Below are 12,220 nucleotides of genomic sequence, written 5' to 3'. Positions count from 1 at the left end.
TACAAAGGCTGTTGGTGTTTTCCATGCAGAACTTCATAGCATTGCTTTTTACCTGTTAGTTTACTGAAAGGCTTGGCCAGCTTCAGTTAATATATGACACGAAAGCTTGTTTAATTAATGACCCTCAGCTGATGCTCATTAAAAGATTCCTAAGTGAACTGCCTTGACTGCCAGACCAATCTCTGGTTATGGGGAAGTACAGCTGGGAGGAGGGCAAGACTCCAGGTCTTTCAGAGGGCTTTGGTTAGCCTAGGTCTAGCTGCTAGGTGTTTTTACTGTGCTAAGTAACTCCCATGCAATGGTAAGCACTGGAAAAATGTTCTGGCTGATTCTGCAGTTTCTTCCTTGTGGTGTCTGCCTGCAGTCTCTATGGCTTCTCTGGGATGGAGCTATGCCTGGAAGAGCTTTACAAATGTGAATGGCTACAGTCTCCAATTTTCCAGAGTAGAGATGTGCCAGCTCTATTTATAAGCAAGGCTATCAAAAGGAATGTGGTTACAAACTTCTTTAATCTGATAAGTGGCTGAATCTTGGCTGGGCCTATCAGGGATACCAACACATGCCTGCTTAGCTTAGACTTATTTACTACTTAGATTATTGCTTCAAGATGTTCTTTTCTTTTTCATGCCCACGTTTTACTTGTCTGCTATTTGGCTGTTAGGTGTAAACCAGGTAGGAGCCCAGCTTACTGCCAGCTGACCCAAATGGCATGTGGCTGTCAACTGGTGAGAGTTTTTTGCAAGCTTCTGTTTATCTGAATTATGTCAAAGTATGCTAAACACCTTCAAATATTAAAGTGAAAGCAGTGGAATCACCTTTGTACTCTCTCTGTGCCCTCCACCCCCAGGGTAATTTTGCTTTTCTTGTCCAGATGCCCTTCAAGACAAAATAGATGGAACTGCATAACTCTGCTATATTTGAAAGCTGGACTTTTATTAAATATGAGAGAAGATCTGTATATCCTCACTTAGCTATTTTTTTCCCTTGCTTAATTAACTGAAGTCAGCAGCAGTGGTTTCCTGGAAACTAATTCTGGGGGCCTGGGAGGGTTACTTGCAGGAGGAAAGGTGACTGCGTAAGTAGGCAGCTGGGGCAAAAAAAGGCAGGGGGGGATATCTATATGTCACAAAAGCAAAACACATTCTTCTGTCCTGTTTTCTAATGTGGAATAAGAGCTTGATTCCTGATAGGAAATTTGGAAATCTCTTGGTCAGAGGCATGCTGCTTTTCACAAGTCTAGATGGCTTGTACTTCCAGTTCTCCCACTCCAAGAATGGAGGGAGATCTACAACACGCATTTTACAATCACTTGTCCACAGGATGAAAGTGCTGCAAAATTGAGAATGCAGACTTCTGGCTTGTAATACCTTGTTGCTCACTAGACTTCTTGTGTTTTAGCAAAATCCATGACAGTGCATCTTGGTATGGAATATGCACTTAAAAGAGCAGCTGGAGTTATTACAAGCTATTATCCTTAAATGAATAAGCCCTAACTGCCTTTTAAAATGTCACTTTTCTTCATTTTTGCTGTACTGGGAAACAATAGCATGAACATTAAAAACACAGCCCTGACTTTCAACTATGTGGCAATCCATTTTAGGCTTACTGAGCACAATGTTTCCTAATTTGAAACTGTTTTTAACTTGTAAAACAGGCTTTGGTTTAGCATAATGAGTTTGGTTATACTAACTAAATCAAAACCTATTTTTCCATAAGGTTACATGGTAGACTGTCTTAACTGCAAGAACTTCAGCTTTGTGATCTGGACCTTGAAGCAATGTGAAGAGTGGAGATAACATAGAGCTAATCTAGATAAAGTATGTGAGTTTGTTCATTCTGTCAGAGTACCAGCTTAAAAACATCACTAACTTTTTGCAGTGTTATCTGAACTCATTCAGTTAGAATAGATTCATGTGTTAAATATGCTTTTACATTATGAAGAGTCAATCTGAATAAATCACCTTCCTGATAATTAATAAAGTTATGCAGGGGATTTAAATCACTCTTCAGAGAATCTGCTTAGGCTACACAGAGAAGCTTATTAGTGGATAATTTTGATTCTAGTCCCTTGCTAGCTTGATCATACCATTCTACATCACGATGTTAGATTATGACAAACTCTGAATGCTAAGACATGTTTTTCTAGTACTTTTAAATATTCATCTTTCTATTAATTTTGCATATCCTTAGTGATTCTGAGATTTCTTGAGGACTGCTTAAAATGCATGCCAATGAATTATGCCAGTTGATGCTGACACATTGGTATGCAGTGTCCTCCTTCTGTCTGGGCAGGCTTATGTTCTCCTCAATCATGGAGGCAGCCCATAGACCTCTTATGTTTCTGCCCTTTAGACTGAAAAATGAGGTAACAAATACAGCTGAGCAGCTTCTTTTGTCATTGTTATTGTGCTATGCTCTCCTTTGGAAAAGCAGCTGTCCTATATGCGGTGCATTTGAATCGTGAGACCTGTTGCATCCTCAGAGGATACGTGGTCTCTTCGCAAAAAGTACAAGATAACTCCACCGAGGTAACTTTAAGAGTTACTACATAGTTATAATCTATAGCAACAAATTCGACCCACAGCACAAAGTGCCAAATATCATTTGGAAGTGAAATATGTTCAGTTATTAGATACTCAAGAAGGTCTTTTTATAGAGATATTTCTTCTGCGTTAGCTGCTGCTCGTGAATATGTGCGCCCTACAGTTGTCAATCACAATCCACTGCTCTACTGAAAGACTAACCTTAATAAAGTTTAAGTGTTCATAAGTAATGCGTTTGAATAGCATCTAAGGAAGGATCCTTTGAAGGCTGCTGTTACTGTCTATATAGATAAATGAAAACATATATAAAAATGCTAAATGTCTCCATGTAAAGGTGAATCTTTGGAGGACTGTCTCCTTGTTCTTTTGGACAGAGTAAGTAAATGGAATTGCCAGTCGGAGCTGTTAATATATGCAGAATTGTAGCCAATTCCTGAATTCAAGTTAGCTGCGAAGATATATGATGAAATTAAATTCCACGTTTCTGAACTACTTAATGGATTTAATGTCCATGTAGTGAATAGTGGAGTCAAGGTTAGAGATTTGAGAATAAATGCTGTCTTCTCATGGACTGCTTTAAATGCTGGTAGGGAGAATTCTGAGATGCTGCTGCTCAATTTCAAGGAAACCTATTAAACTCTTCTTTAGATTTGCAGCAACTTGGAAAGTGACAATATAACTAAACTAATGAAAGTGTTAAAGTAGTAGAATTGCTGCAAAAGACTTTTGCAAGCTAGAATGCTCTATAGTATTTGCTTTTGCTCTATAGTATTTGCTTTTTTATAAATATGCCTTTGATAAGGTGTTGTTTTAGACTATCTTGCTGTATTAGTAATGGGTTGACATCTTTTTTCTGTTTATCAACTGTGTACTGATGCATCATTAGAAACCTTTTAAATGTAAAAATTCCGTTTCTTTTGATGGACTTTTTAATACATGCAGAACACAGAATATCTGGCCTCTGTTGCTTACTGTATTCTCTACTACTGCTGCTCTTTCTACTCCCCTCTACTGCTATTTTTCCCAGTTATTCATATGAGGGGAGCTAATCCTGCAAGGGGGACCCATGGAGTTTCCCAGGAATATGACCAGGCTTTCACTTTATAATGTGATAGTTACATGTTGACTGGACCAAATCTCTTCTACTTTTTGTATCAAGACTGTAGTTATTCTAGTGCTTATGTGAAAAATGCTAGCAGGCAATGATGACCCTGAATTTCAACTTTACTCTGTAGTTGCCACTGCAATAGTTCTCAGGTTTTGGAATTTGGCACAACAGTATAGTAACACTGAATGGAGTGGGGGAAGGTAACTTTTTGTTTCCAAATTCCTCTCCATTAACCTCCTTGCTATTTGAGTGAACAGCAACCTGTAAAAATTCTGGCGGAAGAGCAGCTATTTCTGCAAGTTTGCTGGAACATACTTCCTTTTAATTTGTGGAAATGCCAGAAGTTAAAGGCATTGGACAAAGGACACTCAGGAATGGTTCCAGGCGAATCTCTTTAGGTTTTTCTATTGTATGTGTTGAACACTTAGCTGGAGGACCCAAGTTCAAAGCTGTAAGAATACAATACAAATTCAAAATACAGTATAGGCTGCATGTCATCATTTTCAGGAATCGGTTGTCTAACAGAGAGAATTAATGAAAAGGAAGCAAAAGAGTTATTTCTGCACAGCTTTGAATCTTGTTTGTACTTCAGAAATATCCTGTAATGCCTTGCCAGCTGTATCCTAAACTTTTGTATGAGGAGGCACGGTGCTGCTTGTAATTATTTTCAGGCAGTTTTAATTCTGACCGGCTGGATTCAGAAGTACAAATCAAGAAGGGGGAAGACTGCATCAGAGCTCAGGCACACACACTGGTTACCAGTTCTGTGGTCTGGCAATTTCAGAATTTCAGTATAGAGAGATGTGAATAAAGATATCTTGAATGTGGGAAGACAGGTAGAGAGCAGGTTTCAGAAACAAAGTAAAAGGCTTCATGAGAAAGATGTAAGTGAATGTATAAATACATCTTCCTACAGTATGGACAGCCAGTTTATTAGCTTCCAGGCTTTAGTCTGCTCATGTTCCTTTGCACTGATCTGGAAATGATGATTAATGGAATTTGGCTGGCTATGAACTTCTATAAGTCTGTAGAGGAGCATATAATTTTTGGAAGCTTTACTTGGAGTTGTCTGGTACTCATAGATGAAATTTAAATACCTTGAGACCAGTTCAGAAGTCCTTATTTTTTAAAGTTAATAGGAGTTTTGAGGAAGGGATTTGAGAAATGGGAGAATAAAATGTTGTCTTTAACTGCAGGTAAGTTCATGCATTGATTGGTTTAAAATAGAAATACACTAAAAAGTAGCAAATAAATCTGAGGGGTTGGGGTTTTTTTTCCCCTGGAACACGGGAACATCAGAGTTACTGAGTATTAAATTAATAGAAAACTATGCTGTATTACATTGCCTGCTCTGTGAAAGTATTCCTATAGGGTATGACAGGTAATTAAGTCATCAACATAAAATATTAATATTTAAGATGATACATTCCATTTTCTTAATGTGTTGTAGTTCCACATCTATCTATGTGCAAATATGACACATTTACTGGGACAGAGCAGTCACCTTGAAGCTGTGCTCAGTAACAGCTGATTAGCATTATCTGTTCCAAATGTAAAACAAGTTCAGCTTCTCTGACCTCATTAGAGGGAGCTGAGAGTGCCTCAGTAATAAATGCTCTTCCAGCTCCTTCCAATAATTTGATTTATAAGGAAGAAAGTTTTAATGACACAATCCCTGCCACTGACAGACCAGCAGTCCTTAAGGACGTAGAAGAAACATTCTGAAAATAATTAGACTTAGCACTAAAATTAAAAAGGGGTCTGGAATAGGAAAATGTTTTGGTTTGGTTTTTTGGTTGTTTTTTTTTTTGTTTTAATAGCACACAGTCTGCAATACAACAGTCTTTTCATCTAGTTATATTCATAGACATCAATACAGAATTGAGGCTAATATATCCAGAAGTGCATGGTAATCTGTTCATAAACTCAGATATAGGCATCAGTTTGCTTTTGAATTTAATGACTAGAGTCTGTGCCCATCAAAGATAACTAACATTTTGGCACACTGTTTATTAGTCTTTTTTCAATTACTGAATGTAAGAATTTGGGCTGATAAAATGACAGAGGTCTATGAATCTGAGAGCCTGCTTTAAGTTTGGAACTAAATCAAAAGTAGAGGATATGGTGATTTTGAACTGTGAAATGTTCAGAAAGTTGCTTGCTTTATAACAGAGCAAACCAGTAAATTTTAATTTCACACATTTTACATAAGATTATAATGCAAAAATACAGATTGTAATTAATCTGTTCCACATATAATTTTATCTGTGTTGATAGAAATTAATGTGTCATCCTGAGTCATTTAAACCTACTAAGTTATGCTACAACTCAAAACTAACAAACAGCAGGATGGTATAAAAGCCCCTTTCTTGTAGTCTGTGGTGAGGGAGAATTGGGTACTTCGGGTAAGACAGGTATATTGGCAAATGATGCATAAACTTACAAGCGTGTCTGTCACTTGTTTTTCACAGATTTATCAATATTCAGAGAGTTTTCAAGATTGGCAGGAGCAAAGAGTGACTTATACCTTACTATTAGCAGAGGAACACACCAAGTATCAAACCCCCCACTCTCTAAACCCCTCATTTAGTACTTAAAGTGGCACATGTCACCTGGATAACATCCATTTATCTTTCAGTTTAAAGATCAAAAATTCTCTGTATGTTTTCACAGTGCTCTGAATTTGAGAGCTTGATCCGACTAAATCTGTTAGCCAGTTTAAGGCCCAATTACTAGTCACAGGAACAAATGAAATCTCCAGATAAGATGACACCATGCTGAGATACTTTAAAAGGAATCACACACTACTTCAGGCTGACACTTTTTTTTTTCTTGAAATGTGACTCTTTGAAAACTGTCTATTTATGAGGAAAAAAGCACTCTTTTTTTTTTCCTTCGCTTGCAGCCTCAACTGTGTGAATTGCATTATCTTTCTAATATCTCCACAGAGCATTTTCTCTCCTCCCAGCTAAGAAAGGGCAAGTCTAGGTAGATAAAAGACATGTTTACTCGTGGCTGGGAAGGCTGCACACTGATGAAGGATCTGACATCTCTGACACCTTTGTATTCAGCTGAGATCGCTCACAAGGTACTAAATGGATGGCTTGGACTCCTTAAGTCCATCATGTTCCAGAGTTAGATTCTTCTGTGTGAGTTCTTCATGCAATTACTGCTCTGGAAATGGAGGTATGTGCTGCCTGTAGCAATACTTTTAATAATAACTTTTCCTTTACCCCAGCCGCGAATGATCAGATAGGTGAAAGAAGACTTATTGCAGGTGCAGAAACTAAGGCTGACATTATAAACATATTTGTACTTCTCTAAATGTGACAGGAAAACTGGGTCCATTTCATTATGCCATTATCTTCAGTCCCTATTTTCTTGTGCTAAATTACCTGCATAAGTTGTTGTGTATGCTCCTCAGGTAGCTTTTTGTTGGGGGAATCTCCTTGCCTAGCCAGTTCCCCTGTAGGCATCAACATGAAAGCAAATTGTCCTAACCTCTGTAGTCTTAATGAGGGAAGGCACCATAGGAAAGTAAGGGGACGTCAGAATATGTTTTTGGTTCCTATGTGCTTTTCTGTGGTCTAAGATACTGACCTCTGGTGTAAGAAATACAAAAACCTGTTAAAGAAAAAGTTTGTATTTTGATTAAAGATGCATAGCAAAAGATACAGGTATTGTGGGTTTTCCACATAGATGGAGAAGTGAAGAAAATGCTACCTCTAAATTTTCAGTGTTTTGTTATGGGTAGTTTCTATGTAATTGCATGTCATGGATTGAGATTCTTGGTTGGACTTGATCTTTTCCAACATAAATGATTCTGTGATTAAAGAATATCCAGCTGTACCATCGACTATGTCTGTCCCAGCATGTAGGAAACAACCAAAGAATACAATGTGGCTATGCAAAAAAAAAATGCAAACCAAAAGCTATCGGTGTGTAAAACCAGTGTGTTTTGTGGTTAAGAGTCAGATTTTGAAAACCTGGAGTTGTTTGGTTAGGCTGCCCAGTAGCAGTCTGCTACTAGGGAGGGGTTTGGATGGTGATCGGTTTGGGATGAGCCTTGGAGGGGAGCCTGGAGCCCTGCAGTGGGGAGCAGTGCCTGTAGCAATGCATTGGACACCTGATGCATGTTATCAGGCAGCTCTGTGAGATAAGGGAGCAGGCTGAGGGCTGCCCTAACCTTCAACTCGGTGCAGCAGGGAAAGCCCAGCACCTTCTCTCAAAGGTAGGTGACGATAACCTTGTATTCGGGGGGCCTAAGCAGGAAACCCTCATTAAAAACAGATGAAAACCAAAGCTGGTGATAGCGTCGCTCATCTGGAGCGCAAGAGGCTTGGGGCTCAAGCATGCGCCCAGGCAACGTGCGTCTGAGAAGTGATTCCCTCCCCAGCCTTCCCATTTCCCATCTTGCAGGAAAGGGTGCGTAGTTTATTGCAAACGGGGAGAAAATACTTTTCTTCTTGGTCAAGCTCTGTTCCCCTTAAAGACTGGCTTCCAGGCAAGAGGAGAGGAGCACATAGTGGAACCGTTCCTCTACAGCTGTTTGTGCATTTGATCTTTCATAGCTAAGGGCTTAAATGCATTTTTTAATATTACTATTATCTTGGGATTTCCCCTGTTTCTCTTTTTCAGTTCACCCTAAAACTTAATTCCCCCTGAAGTGCAGTGAGTGAGGGGATACAAACTTTATGCATCTTCATGAATTATCTCAAATATTTAAACCAAAATTTCATAACTTACATGAGGATTTAGGCACTCAGAGTGTGGGATTAGCGGCTTATATCCAAAGCAGTGATTTTCAGAACTGTCATTTGCTTAGACATTAAGAGCTCTAAAAACATTAGTCTAAATGTTTGGGTTCCTGTAGTACAAAAAATGCAAAGCCATCATTGCCTTTTAAGCCATGTCAAGGCTCATGCTACACTTTTGTTGAAAGGCCTTTGAACGTACGAGAAACTTCTCTGTTTGAAAAGACTGTAACAAAGAGAGCAAAAATACTTGTCTGCAGAGAAATCATTTTAAGTCTAAACCCTTGTGGAATGAGTAGGGAACTATTTTCCACGAAGTTGTAATTAAGTTTATAGCATCTCAGCCAAAGAGCCTGATCCACTAGCCACGGGAGCCACTTCAGTTGTTTGCAGGCTCAGTGCCTATGTGCAGGTGCTTAATAAGACGTCCAGATATGAATTAGTTTTCTAACCAAAGGCACCAGTCTTGTAATTATCTGCCTCTGTTTTTGTTGAGACGCTACTGCATCTTTCACAAAACGGCCCCTTGATGGCGTGACTTGTGTAGCACTTGAATGGTGCAGAGCCTTGATTTAATAAGCATCTGCTCTGGGCTCTCGAAGCATGTGCTTTACCCTTGATGTAGTCCCTGGCACCTTGATAAAAGAGACGTGCTGTGAAATCTCTCGCACTCCTCCTTAAGGAGGTCACAGTCACAAAGACCTTGCTACGGTAACACTTGTCGCCATGAGGTGCAACAGTATTGTGTGTATATATATATTTTATACATATTCATACATGTATATATATTCATACACGTATATATATTCATACATGTGTAAACAGTGGGTTCCTTTATTTTGAAGCTATTTAAGAGCGACTTCTGCTTGTCAAGAGAAGAACCTATCTGCTTGCTTTGGCCTTCTCCCAAATACGCTTCAACGACAGGAGGGCTGCAATGGAAAAATACTCCTCAGCCGTTCTTCCAAGGCTGCTGCTCCCGGGACACCCAGCCGAGATGCAGAAGCCAGTGAAGCGTCAAACTGAGTTAACTTTGTGGTACTCCAGCCACGTGCCTCGAGGGACACCGCGCACACCACCACCTCAGTGGCTCGTGCCCTGCCTCTGCCGATTCCTGGACCTCACACGCGAGTTGGGAGGAGGCAGCGCGAAGAGCTGCATAAACAAAGTACTGCGCGGTCGGGATCAATTTCACCCTGTGAACTCGTAAAGCCAGTCTCCGATGTCTGTTTGGGAATGAATGACTGTGAGTTATTAGCCGGATAAAAACCTCACCTGCACAGGCAGCATTAATCACCCTTAAGGGAATGCTGTTATTATTTGGCTGAGCAAAGCTGCCTGAAGGATATCAAGATGGGAATAATCTCTTGCCATCGCTTCAGTGTGATTAATACCTGAAAATACTTTTGCTTAATCATTAAGCAAAATGAATTTACAATCTTGCTCTTGGAAAAACAGGACAGTCTCCTATCTCAGCATTTGGTGCAGCATACTGGAAAAGGTGCTGGACAAGAAGAACTTGTTGGTTCCCCTCTGGGGTGTATCACGTAAAGCCTGCAGGCTTGGAGATCTGCATACAGAGAGCTTGGTGAATTAGCCCCTGGGCGGTGAGAAGGCTTCGTGTTACTGCTCTTCCTTTACAGAGTATCTCAAAACTTTGTGGTCCCGCTCCTGGAAGGTGCTGAGCATCGTTGCTCCATACAGAGACAGTCTGTACCCACCAACCCTTGTGAAGCACTGCGCGGTCTCTTGCCTGGCTAAGGGGGCCTTTTCTAAATTAATCGCCTTCCACTGACGTACCCAGGTGCGATTATCAATGTTCAGGTAACAACTACTAATTCAGGGTCTTGGGGGTCTTTACCTCTCTACCAGTGCGATGTCACCCCCCTGTCTGACAAGCTCTTGCAGCGGGCACTATTGCTTAACTTGTGGTCCTAGGTTTTGGCATCAGTTATGATTATCTTGAAAGATGATTGCTGGGAAATACTCTCCAAACTGCAGCGTGAAGTGGGGAGGAGTGAGGAGGTGGAAGGGCTTGCTGCTGCTGCACAGGGAGCAGAGGTAGAAATCCTTGTAAGGGAGAGAAATTTTGGGAATCGTGTGAAGGGACCTCTCCATTCCACGCTTACACTTCTAGGAGACAATGACAACTTGAGTTATACGAAGGCAGTATATTGAGAAATGACAGGAAGCTGCAGTAATAACCAGGTACCACTGATTATGACATTACAATATCATTCCCATTTTCCCGCAATACACCTTCAAGAAACAAAATAGCCGGCTTGAGCTAGAGGTAGTTGCTTATAGAGTGACAGCATTGAAAACCATCATATAATTTCTCTGTCAATGAAATATTGCTCCTAACAGCGCATTTCTTACATATTTGCTCATTCAAACTTAATATTGTAATTACTTAAGGCATCTTTTTAATTAAGGTAACAATTAAGGCACGCTAATTCTGTTGAAATGCCAATGAAATTAAGTTACTCTTGTTTGTACTATCACTTTATAACTAGCTGAGGCTGCTACCCTGATGGAGTAACAGAAACACAAAGTAGGAGACCAGCTCTGCCCTGGATAGCTTACGTTTTCAAAGGACACGAGAAACAAAGACACTGATGGTTTTTTTTCTTTATCCTATTGTTTTAGTTCTGCTCTTATTTTCCTGTAATTAATCTATTTCCTCCTCCTTGAACACTTATTGTATTCCAAAGAGGAGTTGTCCATGCCAGCACTCAGCCGAACTACCCAAGTTGGTTCTTTAATTTCTTGTAGTTAATAAGGTACGATCAAAGAGTGTTTTTATTAAGGAGATAAACCTGCCTGCATTTAAAAAAGCTTCTAAACGACGTTGGTAGTGTTTATGATACTCCATAAATGGAATAATGACCATAAAAAAAATAAATCTCTTGCACTGTGGACTCTAAACCTTGTTCCAAGTTATAGGTTATAAAATAAGGAGCAATTAGCAATGAAATAATAAGCTACAAAGTAATCATTGCTCTCTTTTTTTTCCACAATAATATAGTTTCTCAGTAGTATGAAGCAATAAATAAGAAAATAGTTGAATGACTGAATTTAGTAGACCTATTTCTAATCTCACTCATAGTATTGTAATTCAGGAGTAACTCCAGTGTGAAACATTTAAAGTTAGGATAAAGGAAGGCAGGATTCATGTAAAAATAGGATTGTTTTAAATAAATGCAAATAAACATTTAATTTCCCCCCAACTTTTGCATTTCATTTCCAAATGAGATTTTATATATTAATCAAATGAAGAATGAGTACTTAAAAGAAGAAATGGTTTTTGTAAGGCTCTGAGACAGGCCCTTGACCTCCCTTTGAAGACTGCTGCTTGTTACTGAATCTGATCATGTGAAAAGCGGTTCTTTCAAAACGGATGGAGGACCATAAGGATGGAAAATTCTACACAAACACAAGCACCTAAAATTTGCTACAAGTTTAGAGGCCCTCTATGGAAGAACTGGCAGCAAGAAGATGGTGAGGCTATTCACATCTAAGCAACTACAATGCACTTTAGATGCGGATGTCAAATGCCATCCCAGCAAGTCAGAATATAGCAAATATTCTTCATGTATACTCCAATTTTCCTTTTGGTGCTCACTGTGTTTTAAGGGCATCATGAACCAGGTTAGTAGCTTGGCTTTACACACTAGTGCATGTAGGTTGGTACTTAGTTGTACCTCCCGCTGTTCTTTCCTATTAACCTTTTTGCAATGAAAAGAGCAGAAGACAGTGCAGTTGTCTTTCTAAAAAGGATTTTTTTTTCTACCAGGGTTTATCTGATTGCAAAC

The sequence above is a fragment of the Buteo buteo genome, chromosome 3 (genome assembly GCF_964188355.1).
Source record: "Buteo buteo chromosome 3, bButBut1.hap1.1, whole genome shotgun sequence".
Classification (NCBI taxonomy): domain Eukaryota; kingdom Metazoa; phylum Chordata; class Aves; order Accipitriformes; family Accipitridae; genus Buteo; species Buteo buteo.
The sequence above is the reverse complement of the archived record's forward strand: the minus strand, read 5'-3'. Positions refer to the sequence as shown.